Consider the following 19,328-nt stretch of genomic DNA (forward strand, 5'->3'; position numbering starts at 1 on the left):
CAGCTTGAAAGTCAATACTAAAGTGTACCTGAATGTGCAATCAGGTGGCTGCTGGCAGACCTTAGATGTGGCAGCAGGATTCGGCACCGGCCCACAAGTCCCCCCCCCCCCCAAAAAAAAAAACAGGCTTGGCTTCAGAAGGAGTGCTACGACTTTGTACCCTTCTCACTGGTCTCCCCCCTTCCCCTGATCTGAACTCACTGTACTACTTCGTTTGATCATACATCAAGAACATCACCAACATGACCTCCCACAACACCAAAGCCAGCCTGGTCACCGCTATCTGCCGAGTATTCGCCAAACTCCCACTGGCACTTGTGGAAAAGGCATACTCCCAGTTCTGGACCTCTATGAAAGTGGTGATTGAGGCTGAAGGCGGCTACATTGAATAGATGTCAGCTCTGCTACATAATCAAGTTACCTGAATTGATCTTTTCAATAAAAGTTTTAAAATAAAGTTGTCGTGTTGTTTTTTTTTTAGAGCGGCAACTTTATTGTTCTACCCTGTACATTTGATCTTGCTAAAATTTGCATTATGGTTACTGCTATCAAAGAGCATCAAACCCATAAATCAAATTTAGAAAAATCTTCAGTTTAAATGCAGTCAGAATTTCGACAATTACATTTTCAAGATCAAGATCGAGGTCATATAATATACAAAACTACAAAATGGACTAAATAACAAATCTCTATGAAAAAATAGGACAAAACTTGTAAGGTGTAACATTTATCTTTGTCTATGACTATGGACTTTTACCCAAAAGTAAACCAGTTCTAAATGACATCATGATCGATATTTTGACCACGTTTTGTAACGATTGGCTAAGCAATCTGAGCACAAACAAAATGATAAATCAAATTAAAAAAAATATTTAGTTGAAATTCAGTCAAATTTTCGATGGTTACATTTTCAAGATACAAAATTTCGACAGTGAACAAATTTTCCAATGTCAAGTTCATATAAGATATAGGACTTCATTGGTTACATATGGGCCAAGTAGAAAGTGTCTATGATGAACATAACTAAAGTTATCACCAAAAGTATGACTTTAGTCTTAACTATTGACCAAATTGTATCAATTCTAACTTATACCAGGAACGATATTTTGAGCAAGTTTGGTGAGGATTGGTCAAGCGATTTTCACGATACATAGATAAACATAGTGTCAAACAAACTTGTTAGAAAATATGACCTCCATCTTAACAGAAGTAATAAAGGATTCGTATTTATTGTTTACTTTTTGATAAAAGTTATTACCAAATATTTTTTAAGCAAAAGAAGGATTCAAATGTACTATATAAAAATGAAGAGTTGAACATGGATTCGGAGGTAAAACAGCAAAAGCAGTCGGAATTTGATGTAATAAAAATAAAGAGATGTCTGATATGCTGATACCAAAACCGCAGTTATTGATACCAGAGGTATAAACTATAACCATCATCTTGATCATCATGTTTGGTTTATAAATAAGAGAGAATCAGAAAACAAGTCTGCTACAGAAATAGCCCAAAAGAGTCACCAAAAATACACCAAGAATCTCCATTGCAAATCAACAACAACCCCCCCCTCCAAAAAAAAAAAAAACAACAAAAAACAGGAAGAACAGAACAACCAACTGCGTGCCAAGTATTTTCTGGGTGAATTCCTATGATCAGGACAGAATTATAATGGCTGCTTAAGATCAATGATTGATGACGAATGCTTTTTGTCTGCTCCAATCGGGGACCCACTATGATATAGCGGAAGGAAACTTCACATGCCCCTCTGCAGTGACTTAGTCCATAATACATCATAGTCCACATGACACCGTAGAGAACCTACCACTGATTTTATAAAATTATTTTTATATTAAAAATTGTTTGAATTAAAGTTGAAAATGCAAAAGTTAAGTATCATGGTTCAGTTGTGCTCTAAACAGAAACGTTCATTTCGCCCGCACTCCTGTCATATCAAAGAACCTACTGTTTATTTTATACGCTGAGCCCTTCTGCTTGTGTGCTGATAAAACTTCTTAAATGTACTTGTGATGTTAGGCTGTATGTTGATGTTAATTTTGATCAAAATCGGACTGTTTCTTCTTTAATCAGATTTATTCGATTATAAGTTTTCAATACTTATCAGAGGCATTCCGATATAAACTCTATCTAAGAATACTCCCAAACAAATAAAGTACATGTGTGGTCAATTAATTAAAAAAAATCGACCCAATCGTTTCGAAGTCCATATGAAACGAACTCACACACACAAGCACAGACAGACAAAGAGAAAATGTGCCTTTTGTATATACAAGAACCCAAGTTTGCCCAGCTGGGCAAACTTGGGTCCTTGTACCGGAAAAGTAAAATAAAACGTTTAGTAAATCGTTATTTTTTTGCATTTCCATACACCAAACATGGATATAAATATCACTAAAACATCTGCTGGACCATAAGCTTCATTTCGGTACCTTACTTGCCTGGGTGGGTTGCCTGTAGGCTGAGATAAACCGCGTCACACACACACACACACACACACACACACACACACACACACACACACACACACACACAAGGAAAATTTATAATAAGAAATAGATATTAGCTGACTTTTTATTTGCTGCTCAGTTATTCTCACAATAACTTTCAGTCCATCAATTTAAGCCCCTGTAATTACTTCTATTTATTGCTTTCTGTTTAAGTTGTAAGTATTTCGAATTGGATACTGGTGCATATTGTGAAACTGACGTATCTCAGCGTTCGTTCGACTTTGGCCGGAACATGACGTCAACAACCGAATTATAAGCCAAGCGATGCCGAAAAAAATCCAAACGCTACGTAAAAAAAAAAAAAAAAAAATAGCAAAATGAATAAACGTAAAAAAAAAAAGAACAACCTACCATAATTTGGTGTTTTATTATTCATTTTTTAAAAAAATAATAACTTTCAAGAAAAGGTTAGAAGAAGCAAAAATTAATTTGGGGGAAGGGTCAAATAATTTTAAGGAAATATTATAAAAAAAAGCTTCAAAGAATTTTTTTTGTTTTTCAAATATATTTTGCTATTTTTTATTTATTTTATTTTTAAAATTCTTTTTCTTTGTCAAGGAAAACTGGAAACAAAATTGTTTTAGGTGTTTATGCACTTATGTTACCGTGCTATTTTTATAATTAGTATTTTCAAGTTAAATTCAAGTTTTATGATTACTTCTTTATTTTTATTAAATTGTTAGGTGAAAGTACAAAATAATTACAAAACACCCTCCCCATGTTAGGAATGGCTTTCTAAATAATAATGTTAGAATTTCGGCATGGTAAGATAAGTGCATAAGTACTTTTTTTCAAGTATTTCTTAAAGTATTTTTTATAAAAAAAGATTTTTCTGTTTTTTTTAAAATTTTTTTTTTTTTTAAATTGAAAGAGGTTTTAAAGATTCATTATGTTGATACTATCCATGATTTGCATGTAACAACTGATGTTTTTTCTTTGTTTTTCATTTTTTTTCTCCAATATTTATCCAAAAGTCATCTGCTAGGCGTTCGCACTGCCGCCTTGTTGTAATCCAGCATTCTGCCTTGTGATCGGTTGATCGACGTGTTAGCAGCTAAACCCAAGCTGTTGCTTAGCATAATCCGGCTGTTGACGTTATGTTTCGGCCAAAGCCGAGGGAATGTTGAGATACGTCTGATTCACAATAGGCACCAGTACCTAGACTTGTACTAAATTCCCAGTGATCACCTCTGCAACAATGTCTAAGGATCGTCCAGTCTTATCCTTCGTTATCTTATCTCATGCGTTGCCGTGACTTTTCTTTTTTAGCTGGGCCAGAATTTGCTTTAAATTTTTAAGGTCCCATCCATCCATCCCATCCAGCACGGCCGTAGCCGAGATTGAACTCACTACACGAGTTTGTAGTGTAATTCAAATCTTGTCCGTAGTCAAATACTTGATGCTTCGCCAAGGTTATCAAGGGTATTTTTTTATCGTGACGCCATCACTAGATGGGTTACCTACCACGGCTTAAGAGAAGCCCATCTACCCTCAAGAGAAGAATAGACCATGCCAGTTTCCCTACCTGGTATTTTACTTTGCGGTACATACAGCTCCTCACCTCTGAAATGGTCACCCATCTGGTACTGGCCAGGCTCAATGTTACTTAACTTCGGTGATCTGGCGAGAACCTGTGTGTCAACGTGATTGTGCCGTATTGGGACAAAAAATATATCTGGTGATGAAGTTGGTGTTTTTTATTGTGACGCCATTACTAGATGGGGTGCCTACCATGGCTTAAGAGAGTCCCATCTATCCTTGAGAAAAGGATAGACTCCGCCAGTTTCTCAACCTGGTATTTTACCTTGCAGTAAAGGTAAAGGTTCCATGAAAACTCAATATTCAACAATGTCACATAATGGCAGTTCCAAGCATCCCTCGTGTCCTGTTTATTTGTTACTAACACTCTATTGTTGTTTTGAAGACACTTCTCTCAATTAATCTTTATCTGTTCCTTCTCTCCATTCACTCTTTATCTGTGCCTAAATCAAAACGTAGATTCCATGAACAAAGCTTCTTTCTTAGAACTGCATGCCTGTGGAACTCTCTACCGCTTGCCTGTTTCCCTCCTGACTTCAACATGGATGTCTTCAAGTCCAATATAAACAAATTCCTGATGAACTGCCCCCTTAAGTAATGACACTTTATCAAATCTCCAATACTAATGAATACTGCAATACTATTCCATTGATTACTGTACACAAAATAACCCTTATCCCCGAGTGGCTTCTGGGACTTGATAAGTGGTGACCTCCATGTAAAAAAAAAATATATATGTATTTATCTTTGCTATCTATTTAGCTATTCTGAACATATATGGGCCTGGTTTTCTTAGCCTTCTTAGTGTTCTTCTTGTTTCCCGTTTTGCCTTCATATACTAATCCTATAATGTACATATTTCAAAGCCTATATAAATTGGCAAAATACCGGGTGTATACTCACAGGGGAAATCAGTCACATAAAACGCTCGGTACTTCTGATGAGGCTAATAAGGCATTTTAAATAATGAGAATCACAATAAGGCCTTAACATATGTAAATTTGAGTTCTGCACCACGCAAAAAAAAAAGAAAAAAGAAATGACAAAGTCCATCATTTGCCTCCTCCCCCCATTTAACCCCAAAAGTCCCCAAGGCCTTAACATATTTAAATTCGAGTTCAGCACCATGCAAAACTGCTAAATAGATATACACAGAAAATTTGGGACAAATATGGTAAAATAGTCCCAAAAATGGAATGTTTTTATTAGCCCTAAAAGAGACCCTGGGGCACACCCAAAAGTTATCGCGAAGTATAGACAAACAAAATTATATGGAAATCAGTTAGTTACAACTTTTCAGAAAGTTTTATAAAAATCCAAGTCATCAATTTTTTTTTTAATAAGCACAAAAGTGTCAATTTTAGCCATTTTAACACGAAAGGCACCCCTAAGGGGGCAACCGGAGTTTTCCCCGGAAAATCCGTTTTGTTACTTTTTACTCATATCATGTTTAATGTTTGTGCAAAATTTTAAAAAAATTCCAAAGCGTGGTTATTGAGAAACGTGTGGACAGATGCACGGATGAACAGACAAGGGTGAATTTACAAGTCCACCTTCCTTTTGACGTGGGACAAAAAACTTTGAAATATAAAAATAATAAAATATAATTCGGAGGAAAGAGTAAAACATATATGAATAAGAAGTAAAAAATCGGAGAATAAGAATTGAAAGGTTAAGATGTACGTAAATAATAGTAAAAAGAAAAATAGGGATCACTAAGAAATAATGGAGATCATTTGCTTCGAAATGCTATGGCTTATAAAGGTTTTTCTCTGTTACTCTTTCCTTCTTGATCTGGTGATATAATAAAGTTATTTGTAACTTCTGCTCCTCCTTTGTTATTTAATATATATATAGTTTTCTCAGTTGGTGATTTATTACTTTTCAAAAGGTAACCATTACAATATTGCTTTGTTGACGACTTTACCATTGGCTTTTTGTCAACTGACGAAAAAACTTGATCTTTGGAACTTTGACAACTATTATATTACACTGTATATGCTCAGGAATCACGAAAGACAACCATTGAACTTGGATTTTTTTAAAAACTTTATATAATTTTTTTTACTATATATAAAAAAAAACGTTTTAATTATAAACATTTAAAAAAAAATCTATTACGATCGGTATACACGAACTAAAGTTCTCCAAGTACCAAATATCAAGTCTTCTCAGGCGGTAATTTATTGCTTTTCAAAAGATAACCATTACAATATTGTTTCGTTCACAGCTAACAAGTCTTCAAAATTATGCCTTTGCTGCATTTTTAGTCACTTACTCATCAGATGTTCACCTTAAAAAACATAGAAAAAAAAAAACACATCATTTTGTACAATTTACATGGTTCATACAACCGACACACTCAGCATTTTTTCTCATCAATACAATATATATATGTATGTGTATATATATACATATATATATATATATATATATATATTTAAATAAATGTTTAGAGGTACAGAATTTATATATGGTTTTAAATAAAATGGTAGGCGGCAGTTTCTCGAAAGCTCTTTCGGCTATCATCTCTTCAGGAGCAAATCGATAGCAATCTAAATAATATTGTGGCGAAAATAAAGAGTTCTATAGGGGAACTTATTTAATGTGCCAACGTACGGGGGCATTAATTAAATTTATTTACGTTTAAAAAAACGATTAAAAATGTTGGCACAACGAGGGAGAAAAAAAAAAAAAAAAAAAAAAAAGCGGGAGAAAAAATTCAAAGTTCCCCAAAGAGAAACAATGCGTTAGATGTTTCTTTTTGCCGGCACAAAGAAGGTTGACGCACCGCAATAGAGACAGCCTCCAAAATCTTTAAATGGTTTTTGGAGTCCGCTCTATGTAGCACCTCGAACCAATCTATTTTATAACTATCGGCACAGCATGGGTTGTCAACCAAATGCTGGCCAATAGCAGAGTCCAAGGCTACAGAAGGAGGGAGACCTCCGAACCCCATCCTCCCTTGTCTGATCTTCGATGGAACATGCTGGTTTATACGAGTCAAAAGGTGCAAGGATGTTCGCCCAACATAACCAGCATCGCACTGGCATTTAAACTGATATACAATATTACTATTTTGGATGTAAGGCAAACTATCCTTGCGGAAAGACGGAAAAGCAGATCTCGTAGTATATACCACACGCAAGGTCACCGAATTGAAGCAATCGTAAATACTTCTTCGAATCTTTTTTGAAATTATATTACTCCCCTCCCCTATCCACGGTAATTTCAAATAAACCGGGCATTTCAAGGGTCCAAACTTTTTAGGGGATTTAAAATCCGCAACCTTTTTGAAAATACAATCATCAATAAGGTCAACAGGATAACCATTATTGATGAATATTTCCCTGATCTTATCGAGTTCGACATCCAATCTGTTAGGCGAACAAATCATGAGGGCTCTATGTACCAAAGTATTAATTAAACCGACCTTACGTGATTTAGGTACAAAAGACAACCAGTTCACATATAGTCCAGTAAATGTCGGCTTTCTATAAATTGTAGTGAGAAAGCCCCCCCTTGAGCGTTCGACAAGAACGTCCAAGAAAGGAAGCGAATTGTCCTTCTCACTTTCCATAGTGAACTTGAGAGCCCCATGTAAAGAATTCAACCTATTAAAAAATGTCGACGCATCACTTTGCGAAGGAAAAATAGCAAAAGTGTCGTCAACATATCTGAAATATGCAGTGGGTTTAGATGTAGAATGAAACATAACGGATTCATAATACCCGACGAAAATATCCGCTAAAGTTGGGGCCAACGGACTCCCCATTGAAACCCCGTCAACCTGACAGTACATAATATCACAAAAACTAAATTCCACGGATTTCGTACACATTAAAATGAGTTCAATAAGAATCTCTTTAGAAAACCGTGGAGCAGTCAGGTGACCATCATATAAAGCGTCGGTACATATGCGTATAGTCTCATCCAACGGTATGTTGGTGAAAAGACTAGAGACATCAAATGAACACATGAAAGACGTCTCTGCATTAGAATCCAACCCACGTACACAATCAACGAACCGAAAGGAATCTGGGATACAATGCGTGGTGTATAGCTCACGCACAGGTTGCAGAATTTCTACAAGCCACTGAGCCAAAGAATGTTGTGCTGAACCAACCATTGATAAAATGGGTCTCAGTGGAACACCTTGCTTGTGGATTTTAGGGAGACCATACATTCTGGGACGCTGTGACCCAGAGGGCCTGATCCTGTCATAGACATCCTTGCAAAACACCTTCTTTTTAAATAATGCAAGTAAACGTCTCTGCATTTTAGCCTCGTTCTTGCAAGTATTATCCGTCACCTCGACAGCGCCGAGTTTACGGAATTTCGAACTATCATTGAGAATCACTGCCATTTTCTCAACGTAGTCGGATTTATCCAAAATCACCACTCCTGCACCTTTGTCTGGTTTACACATATAAATATCGGTGTTAGATTTTAACGCTTTCATCGTTTTAAATTGCGTTATGTTCCAGACAAAGTCGCTATGATCAACAGGAATGTTACTATATCGGTGAGCTAAGGCAACTAAATTGGATTTCATCCCAACAATTTTTTCTGGGGAATTAGGCACATTATGTCTAAGTTGAGAGAACAAAACTTCAAAGGCAGAAAGTGTTCTCTCTTTATTTAAACTCGTGGGGGGATACAAAAATCTAAGCCCCTAGACAAAACTTTATTTTCAATTTCTGTAAGGACCGTTTTTGAAAAATTGAAAATATGTTTGCTTCCATTAGTGGGTTCACACCCATATCTTCTGCGAACCAGAAGAGCAAGGTGTTTACTATTATCTTTGGAAGCATTTTGCCTAGCAAACTGATCACCGATAGATAAATATTTGCAAAAACGGAAAAAATCACAAAAGGACAGGAACCCCTTAACTACGGACCAAAGTTGATGACGATTACTAATGTACGTCTCAAGGTTCTCCATCAACTTATTCATATCGTCACGTATAAACGCACGCTCCATAGACAAACTTGGCTTCACTTTAGATGCAGCAATACGTTTACTAATGTAAGCTGGGGCTACATCTTGTTGCAGACAGGAACGCAAAAAAGCTAAGGAGAGATTGGTAGATCTAATTCTACTCCTTAATCTTACAATATTATTACACAATTCTATTTGTTGGTATGTATACCTCTTCCGTAAATATTTAAATAAATGTTTAGAGGTACAGAATTTATATATGGTTTTAAATAAAATGGTTGTTGGGATGAAATCCAATTTAGTTGCCTTAGCTCACCGATATAGTAACATTCCTGTTGATCATAGCGACCTTGTCTGGAACATAACGCAATTTAAAACGATGAAAGCGTTAAAATCTAACACCGATATTTATATGTGTAAACCAGACAAAGGTGCAGGAGTGGTGATTTTGGATAAATCCGACTACGTTGAGAAAATGGCAGTGATTCTCAATGATAGTTCGAAATTCCGTAAACTCGGCGCTGTCGAGGTGACGGATAATACTTGCAAGAACGAGGCTAAAATGCAGAGACGTTTACTTGCATTATTTAAAAAGAAGGTGTTTTGCAAGGATGTCTATGACAGGATCAGGCCCTCTGGGTCACAGCGTCCCAGAATGTATGGTCTCCCTAAAATCCACAAGCAAGGTGTTCCACTGAGACCCATTTTATCAATGGTTGGTTCAGCACAACATTCTTTGGCTCAGTGGCTTGTAGAAATTCTGCAACCTGTGCGTGAGCTATACACCACGCATTGTATCCCAGATTCCTTTCGGTTCGTTGATTGTGTACGTGGGTTGGATTCTAATGCAGAGACGTCTTTCATGTGTTCATTTGATGTCTCTAGTCTTTTCACCAACATACCGTTGGATGAGACTATACGCATATGTACCGACGCTTTATATGATGGTCACCTGACTGCTCCACGGTTTTCTAAAGAGATTCTTATTGAACTCATTTTAATGTGTACGAAATCCGTGGAATTTAGTTTTTGTGATATTATGTACTGTCAGGTTGACGGGGTTTCAATGGGGAGTCCGTTGGCCCCAACTTTAGCGGATATTTTCGTCGGGTATTATGAATCCGTTATGTTTCATTCTACATCTAAACCCACTGCATATTTCAGATATGTTGACGACACTTTTGCTATTTTTCCTTCGCAAAGTGATGCGTCGACATTTTTTAATAGGTTGAATTCTTTACATGGGGCTCTCAAGTTCACTATGGAAAGTGAGAAGGACAATTCGCTTCCTTTCTTGGACGTTCTTGTCGAACGCTCAAGGGGGGGCTTTCTCACTACAATTTATAGAAAGCCGACATTTACTGGACTATATGTGAACTGGTTGTCTTTTGTACCTAAATCACGTAAGGTCGGTTTAATTAATACTTTGGTACATAGAGCCCTCATGATTTGTTCGCCTAACAGATTGGATGTCGAACTCGATAAGATCAGGGAAATATTCATCAATAATGGTTATCCTGTTGACCTTATTGATGATTGTATTTTCAAAAAGGTTGCGGATTTTAAATCCCCTAAAAAGTTTGGACCCTTGAAATGCCCGGTTTATTTGAAATTACCGTGGATAGGGGAGGGGAGTAATATAATTTCAAAAAAGATTCGAAGAAGTATTTACGATTGCTTCAATTCGGTGACCTTGCGTGTGGTATATACTACGAGATCTGCTTTTCCGTCTTTCCGCAAGGATAGTTTGCCTTACATCCAAAATAGTAATATTGTATATCAGTTTAAATGCCAGTGCGATGCTGGTTATGTTGGGAGAACATCCTTGCACCTTTTGACTCGTATAAACCAGCATGTTCCATCGAAGATCAGACAAGGGAGGATGGGGTTCGGAGGTCTCCCTCCTTCTGTAGCCTTGGACTCTGCTATTGGCCAGCATTTGGTTGACAACCCATGCTGTGCCGATAGTTATAAAATAGATTGGTTCGAGGTGCTACATAGAGCGGACTCCAAAAACCATTTAAAGATTTTGGAGGCTGTCTCTATTGCGGTGCGTCAACCTTCTTTGTGCCGGCAAAAAGAAACATCTAACGCATTGTTTCTCTTTGGGGAACTTTGAATTTTTTCTCCCGCTTTTTTTTTTTTTTTTTTTTTTTCTCCCTCGTTGTGCCAACATTTTTAATCGTTTTTTTAAACGTAAATAAATTTAATTAATGCCCCCGTACGTTGGCACATTAAATAAGTTCCCCTATAGAACTCTTTATTTTCGCCACAATATTATTTAGATTGCTATCGATTTGCTCCTGAAGAGATGATAGCCGAAAGAGCTCTCGAGAAACTGCCGCCTACCATTTTATTTAAAACCATATATATATATATATATATATATATATATATATATATATATATATATATATATATATATATATATTAGTATTGATATGTAGAAGTGAATATATATATGTGTTATAAATATATATATATATTTATAACACATATATAATATATATATATATGTTTAATAAGTTATTATTATTATTATTGGCTCACATGGAGCTTTCACACAAGTCAACAAACGATCTGATTGGAAACCTGTAGTGTTCTCTGGAGGCTGAGTGACAACAAGTCTCCCCAGACGTCCAGTTCTCTCCACCTCCTTCGATAGCATTTACAAATGAATTTGCATCATCGCAACAGCCTCTTTCCATTGATTTCTCGCCGGCAGTGGCTATTGGTTTATACTGGAATTTGAGTGGCACTAAGCCTCCCCAAAGTCCCAGGGGGATTATTATTATTATTATTATTATTATTATTGAGTATTTTTCATCTGTCTCCTAGTCACTTATTAGTTTTAAAACTATTAGGCACAATTGCATAAGATTTCTCAATCATTTTCTGGTCCTTGTTTTGGCTAACATTTCATTGCCATGTAAAATACACACCTCTCTAACAATATTCATCTTGCTCTTTTGCCATCTGTTTAGCTATCCTAAATACTTAATTCCTTTGGTCATTTCTCTGTAGTCTATCTTGAAATCTGGCTTTTTGCTTCGTATACGGCTCTTCTTTCCTCCCTCTTTGCCTCCATTCTTGTTCATTTAATCTGACCCCTACACTTCCACTTGTCTTTGATGCACTTTTCAACTTCCTTATTCCACAAATAAATATGAAGTATATCTATGTAAGAAATGTATATATAAAAATCTATTACTTGTTTATAATGGTTATTACAACAAAGATATGAACACTAAGAATATAAATATATAAATAGAATAAGTCATTTCAAGAATCAGCTATGATTTATGATATAAAATACAACTGACAAACGGAAAAGGTCAATAAGGCTATCTAAGACGATTATGATACGCAATTATTGTCTGATTTTTCTGTGAAGTTGGCCATCAATTTCAAGTGGAAGTGTCATGAAGCGGATGGCATTCGGCCATCTCTTGCTCTATAATTAAAGATTTCACACAGACTGATTCCATAAGATTTTTCGTAGCAAGCGGAATTCTCAGAGTGCATCTTGAAGAGATTTCTTTGGCCGTCGAATTCAAAAAGTAAATAGAGAAAAAAAAAAAAAACGAATGAACTAAAAGTCAACACAAAAAAGACAGTCAGAATCAAAGTGTTCAAAAGTAGGTTTCATCTAATCTTAGAAAAATACCCGTCTCAAGATGTGTAAGATTAATTCCCTGGACAGAACAGTTTTGCACAACTTTTATGTCACATTTTATATTGAAAAAGATTAAAACCAACATATAATGCTATTATGTCTAGAATCCTTGTTCCAATAAAACTCCATTATATGATTTAAATGCTAGAAAGTGACTAAATTTTAAATAGAATTTGCTTTTCTGAATTTTTGAGGTGAGGATTGGTTGTTCATATTATTTGGATTCATCAGACTACTGTTCTCATCTTGAGTGTAATTTTTCACAACGTTTCGATCGATGTAACCTCCGGCCTTCTCCAGGTGTACCTTGTTGAACTCTGGAATGTTTCTGTCAGACTCGGAAATTTTAATGGAATTTTGAACGGAACCCTTCATTTACTTCATATTTACTTCAAAGCAATATGTAGTAACATCAGTGCATATCAAGAGGAGACGGACGGTTTAAGAAAAAACCTCCACCGAAACAACTATCCAGTAGGCATGACATCAGCTCCAAGAAATCTGGACCAGACACAAAAGGACACCACTCAGAAACTCACCACAGTGTTCATACCATACATGAAGGGCTTGTTTGAAAAACTTCCAAGAATATGTAATCCATATGGCATCAGGACAGTATTCAGGAGTAATTCAACTCTCCGGAAACAGCTATGAGAGTAAAGCCCGTACAGAAAAAATAATGACTAAGAACTGTGCATATGAGATCCTATGTAAATGTGAGACATTTCGTCCACTAAAAGTACAGTTAGAAGAATATCGAAAATATATATGTAGAGAGATTGAAACGGGAAATATATATCTATCTCTCTCTCTCTCTCTCTCTCTCTCTCTCTCTCTATATATATATATATATATATATATATATATATATATATATATATATATGTTCTCCCTGGATCGCCACCTTGTCGTGGTGGAGAACCTTGTGTGTTCCGATGAACCTGAGAGCGATGCCGTCCGGAGCCTAGGCTCCTGGTAGGGCCACCCATGGCGGTAAGGTTGAAGGGGAGGTTCCAGACAAAGAGTGATCCAAAAGACCTCAACGGCTGATGCGGCGGATGATGACAATAATGACACAACGGCACTGAAGGCGGATGAAGGCTGCAACAGAAGAGAGTCTCCAGTCGTCGTGGTTCTCCATGCCATTGGAATCAGGCCCTCCTCTGCCAAGGGGCCGTGTAGTGGCTGCAGGCGCATCAGTCTCCCCACGTTAAAAGACATCACGTGCAGGCGTTCTCCCGAAAGGGAACACATCCTACTCTACATCATGGATGGAAAAGTCTTGTGACAGTTTTAGTCATTAAGCTCCCGGACTGAGGCAGAGAGAGCTCTCCCTTAATTCCCGGATAGAAAATGTCCTGTGGCGACCAGGAAGTGGTGACAGGAGCAGGACAGTGTAGTTTGGCAGCTCCTAGCTGCAACCTGGCACATAGGCGGTGGGTGCCAGATTCAGTCGCTAACCTCACGGACCGAGGCAGAAAGAGTTTTTCGGCAGCTGCATCCATGACTGAGCAGCCCTGTTTAGGATCCACTCTGCTCACCCCAGTAGGGGAGGGGGGTTAGAAAAGGTACCCCTAAAAATAGCCTGCCTCAAAAAAAAACCCGTCTGGACTACCGCATCCAGAGGGATCACCACCATGCGGTCGGAAAAAGAAAGAAAACTTATGCCTATATTTTGGAACCTGGAATGTGAGGACCCTCATGGACAACAAAACAAGTGATCGACCCGAAAGAAGAACTGCCATTATCTCAAGAGAGCTAAGGAGGTTCCAGATTGACATAGCTGCGCTCTCTGAAACCCGACTGGCTGACGACGGGCAGCTGAGGGAGGAGAAAGGCGGGTACACCTTCTTTTGGAAAGGAAGGCCTGCGGAAGAGCCGCGTATCCATGGCGTGGGCTTTGCTATAAAGAACAGCCTCATCCGCCACCTCAATGAGCCCCTGTTGGCATCAACGAACGCCTAATGACCATGCGCCTGATGCTTGCAGGCAGCCAAATGGCCACTGTGATTAGTGCGTATGCTCCAACACTTGATGCACATGATGAAATAAAGGAGACCTTTTATGCTGACCTTGACACCATTTTATCCGGGGCCCCCAAGGGGGACAAGATAATCCTACTTGGGGATTTCAATGCCAGAGTGGGACGAGACCATCAGCACTGGAGAGGAACGCTTGGAAGAGAAGGAGTTGGGAACATTAACTCAAATGGTACACTCCTACTGACAAAGTGCTCAGAACATAACCTGATCATCACGAACACACTTTTCCGACAAAAAAACGCATTCAAAACATCATGGATGCACCCTCGAAGTAAAATCAGGCACCTCATTGACTATGTCATTGTCCGTGCCAAAGACCGCTGTGATGTGCTGAACACCAGGGCAATGACCAGTACAGACAATTGTTGGACCGACCACCGTCTTATTCGCTCCATCATGTCTATCCATTTAATGCGGAAGCAAAGGATGCAAAAAAGACAGAGCCGACCAAAGCTCAACATCGAGCAGCTGGGCGATATCACCTACCAACAACACCTCCAGGCGGCTCTTAGCGCGGACCTGCCCAAGCAGTATCCGCATGACACTGAAGAGCACTGGGACAAGCTGTCTTCTGCCATCATGGACTCCAGTATAAGCATCCTAGGGCAGAAAAAGCGGAAACATCAGGATTGGTACGATGAAAACGATACTGAAATCCAACAGCTTATAGACACCAAGAGGCAAACTTTTATCACCTGGCAGAATAACATCAATTGCAAGGTTCAAAGAGCTGCCCATGCCAAGGCTAAAGCGGCTGTCCAATCGACAGTCAGGAAGCTGAAGAACCTCTGGTGGATGAAGAAGGCTCAGGAGATCCAGCAGTTTGCTGACTCTGGGGACACCAGAAGATTCTTTGAAGCCACAAAAGTGGTATACGGCCCCAGCTACCGTTCTCTGACCCCCCTTCGGTCTAAGGATGGGCTCACGCTGCTGAAAGGAAAGGGAGAAATAACAAATAGATGGAAAGAGCATTACGAGGATCTTCTGAACAGGGACACCACTCCAGAGATGGAGGCCCTTGAAAAACTCCCCCAACAGCCCATAATTGAGAGCATGGGAGAACCACACAGTCTGGAAGAGGTGCGGGATGCAATTAGGAAGATGAAAAACAATAAGGCGGCTGGTTCTGATGGCATCCCAGCAGAAATCCTGAAGAAAGGCGGGCCTGATCTTCTCAGACACATCCATGCCCTGCTGCTCAAAATATGGGAACAAGAGAAAATCCCTGCACAACTTAGAGATGCCCTAGTGGTCTCCATCTTTAAGAAGGGAGACAAGGCAAACTGTGGGAACTACCGGGGCATTTCTCTCCTCTCTACCACAGGGAAAGCCCTAGCTCGGCTTTGGCCAACAGGCTTACACCCCTTGCAGAAACCATCCTTCCCGAGTCCCAAAGTGGTTTTCGACCAAATAGAGGCACGATGGACATGATCTTCACTGCTCGTCAACTTCAAGAAAAGTGCAGGGAGCAAAATTTACCATTATACATGGCTTTTATAGACCTTACTAAAGCCTTTGACTCGGTGAACCGTCAAGCCCTTTGGCTGGTTCTTGCAAGGTTTGGATGCCCAGAGAGGTACATTCGGGTACTGAGACTGCTACATGACAATATGTCAGCTACAGTCCTCAGTAGTAGTGGAGATGAAACAGAGCCCTTCAGGGTTGACACGGGAGTGAAACAGGGATGTGTCATTGCCCCAACCCTGTTCTCCATCTTCATTACTGCTATCCTCCATCTCACAGACAAACATCTTCCCCATGGAGTTCGGATTATGTACAGAACTGACGGGCGACTTTTTAACATCACCAGATTTAGGGCCAAAGGTCGAACGAACACCATATCCATTATGGAGCTACAGTATGCAGACGATAACGCCCTTGTAGCCCTCTCAGAAGAGGACCTACAGTGTACACTGGTTGCCTTCACGAGGGCGTACAAACAGCTAGGACTAACAATTAATATAAAAAAAACCCAAATCCTCCATCAATCACCACCAAACAGTACTCCAGTCTCACCCACAAACATCTCCATCGACAACGCTAGACTGGAAAATGTGGACCACTTCCCATACCGAGGCAGCATCCTATCATCAAAAGCCAACATAGATGATGAAATACAACACCGTCTCAGCTGTGGCAGCAAGACAGCTTTATATACCATGATTTTGGTCTTTGCCAGAAGGTCACGGTTCTCAAATACTCTCTTCCTTAGCCTTAGCATGTGCCAGTGGGGCTTTCTCAAGGCTAAGGAAGAGAGTATTTGAGAACCGTGACCTTCTGGCAAAGACCAAAATCATGGTATATAAAGCTGTCTTGCTGCCCACTCTTCTCTATGGATCGGAGGCCTGGACCACATACAGGAGGCACGTAAAAACCCTGGAGACGTACCACCAAAGATGCCTCCGAAAAATCCTCAGAATTAGTTGGAAGGACCGACGCACCAACACCAGCGTCCTGAGTGAGGCTGACATTCCCACTATCACCGCTACTGTTGCTCAACGCCAGCTCAGATGGACTGGTCATGTTGTCCGAATGCTGGATCTCCGCCTCCCAAAACAGATTTTCTACTCTCAGCTTGTTGAGGGAAAGCGTGCCCAGGGTGGCCAAAAGATGAGGTATAAGGACAACATCAAAGCAAATCTAAAGCGGTTTCATATGGACCTTGAGACATGGGAGGACGTGGATGGGAACAGGTTGGCATGGAGGAGCGCTGTCCACAAAGGTGCTGCGCTTTATAGTAGTGACCTAAATCAAGCTGCTGAGGATAAACGCAAGCACAGAAAGGACAGATTATTAACCAGACACACCCAACCCCACCCCACCACCACTACCTTTATCTGCCCAAATTGCACAAGACAAATTGGGTCTAGGATTGGGCTCTATGCTCACCTGAGGACCCACAGAAGCCACAACGGAGGACAGTCTTACTCGGACACGAGTGACCGCCGATGATGATGATGATATATATATATATATGTATATATATTATTCGAAAAGGAAAATTTATTATTCGACAAGTAATACAAAAATTAACATTTTTTAAAAATAAATGACGCATGGGAGTGTCTTAAAAATATAGATATTTATAAGTAATATTTAATTTTACAGTATTATACAAGCTGTAATCTGAAAGTATTTCTAAAATTTCAATTAATATATATATATATATATATATATATATATATATATATATATAGTGCAAAATTTTGTTGAAAATTCAAAGACTCACGTTTTCTTTTTTTATAACCTTCGTTTATTTCCTGGATTTTCCGGCTAGTATGCACTTGTTCTGTAATTTGCACAGTCAAGATGAGAACAGTAGTCCGATGAATCCAAATAATGTGAATCAAATCTTTATTAATGATAAATTCTATCTAATTCATAGAAGGACTAAAGGTATTACCACCTGATGTCAAACTAGATATCAGAATAATGACAACAAATTGGGACTTCATCACCAGATATATTTTTGTCTCAATACGGCACAATCACGTTGACACACTGGTTCTCACCAGATCACCGAAGTTAAGCACCATTGAGCCTGGCGAGTACCAGATGGGTGACCATTTGAGAGATGAGGCGCTATATGTACCGCAAAGTAAAATACCAGGTAGGGAAACTGGCATGGTCTATCCTTCTCTTGAGGGTAGATGGGCTTCTCTTAAACCGTGGGAGGTAACCCATCTAGTGATGGCGTCACGATAAAAAATACCCTTGATAGCCCTAGCAAATCATCAAGTATTCAGCTACGGACAAGATTTGAATTACACTACAAACTCATGTAGTGAGTTCAATCTCGGCTGCGGTCACATGTTACATTTTTTTTTTGTCTACAACCAAGGACAGATTCTATTTAATGATACTTGTTAGCATACATCTGAGAGGTGGAGATACTTCCAGTGAGGTGAGACTTGAGAGTAAATACTGGGAACTCAAAGAAAGCGGACATTCGCCGGTAGTCGAATGGAAACTAATGAGACAAGTTACCACGTGCAGACATTTAGACGACCCATGTAAATTATGCCTCCATGAAAAATTTGCTATCCTGTACTTTAAAGAACCCCAAAATCTATTAAACTGTAGACGAGAAATAGCAAACAACTGTGTTCACAAAATAAAACTTACTCTAGGATAGCGATACAAAATAGCTTTAAAACTAGAAAACAAACAAATAAATAAATTAAATAAACATGAATATACATAAACGATCACACATATATGTATATATATGTGCATGTATGTGTGTACACATAGGTATATTTATATATATAAAAAAAAGGAAAACGTCTACCTTAAACCACTAACCTTGTTCTAAAACAGATCCTTTGTTCGATAAAATGCATGCTCATTGGCTGATAGAAAGGGGCGCGGTGGATACTAGAAAGCTGATTGGCTAACTAAAAATCCTCAACATATATAAAAACAAGAAGCAACCACAGAATTCGCGCATAAGCCTGACGAATCCTATAGTGGATGAAACGCAGAATATTCAGTGTAGCTTAATTGCCATATATATTTTATAAATTACTATATATATATATATATATATATATATATATATATATATATATATATATATATATATATATATGATTAGTTTTTTTG

At 38.5% G+C, this 19,328-nt stretch overlaps 1 protein-coding gene across 6 annotated transcripts in view; it reads right to left on the reverse strand.

Moving 5' to 3' along the window:
* The window catches only part of LOC145277521 (calcium/calmodulin-dependent protein kinase kinase 1-like), a 659,720-nt gene that overhangs the window by 160,618 nt on the left and 479,774 nt on the right, over window positions 1-19,328 (reverse strand). The gene's annotated exons all lie outside the window — the stretch shown is intronic.

This window comes from Euprymna scolopes, chromosome 1 (assembly GCF_053919585.1).
Source record: "Euprymna scolopes isolate OS-2025 chromosome 1, ASM5391958v1, whole genome shotgun sequence".
NCBI classification, from domain to species: domain Eukaryota; kingdom Metazoa; phylum Mollusca; class Cephalopoda; order Sepiida; family Sepiolidae; genus Euprymna; species Euprymna scolopes.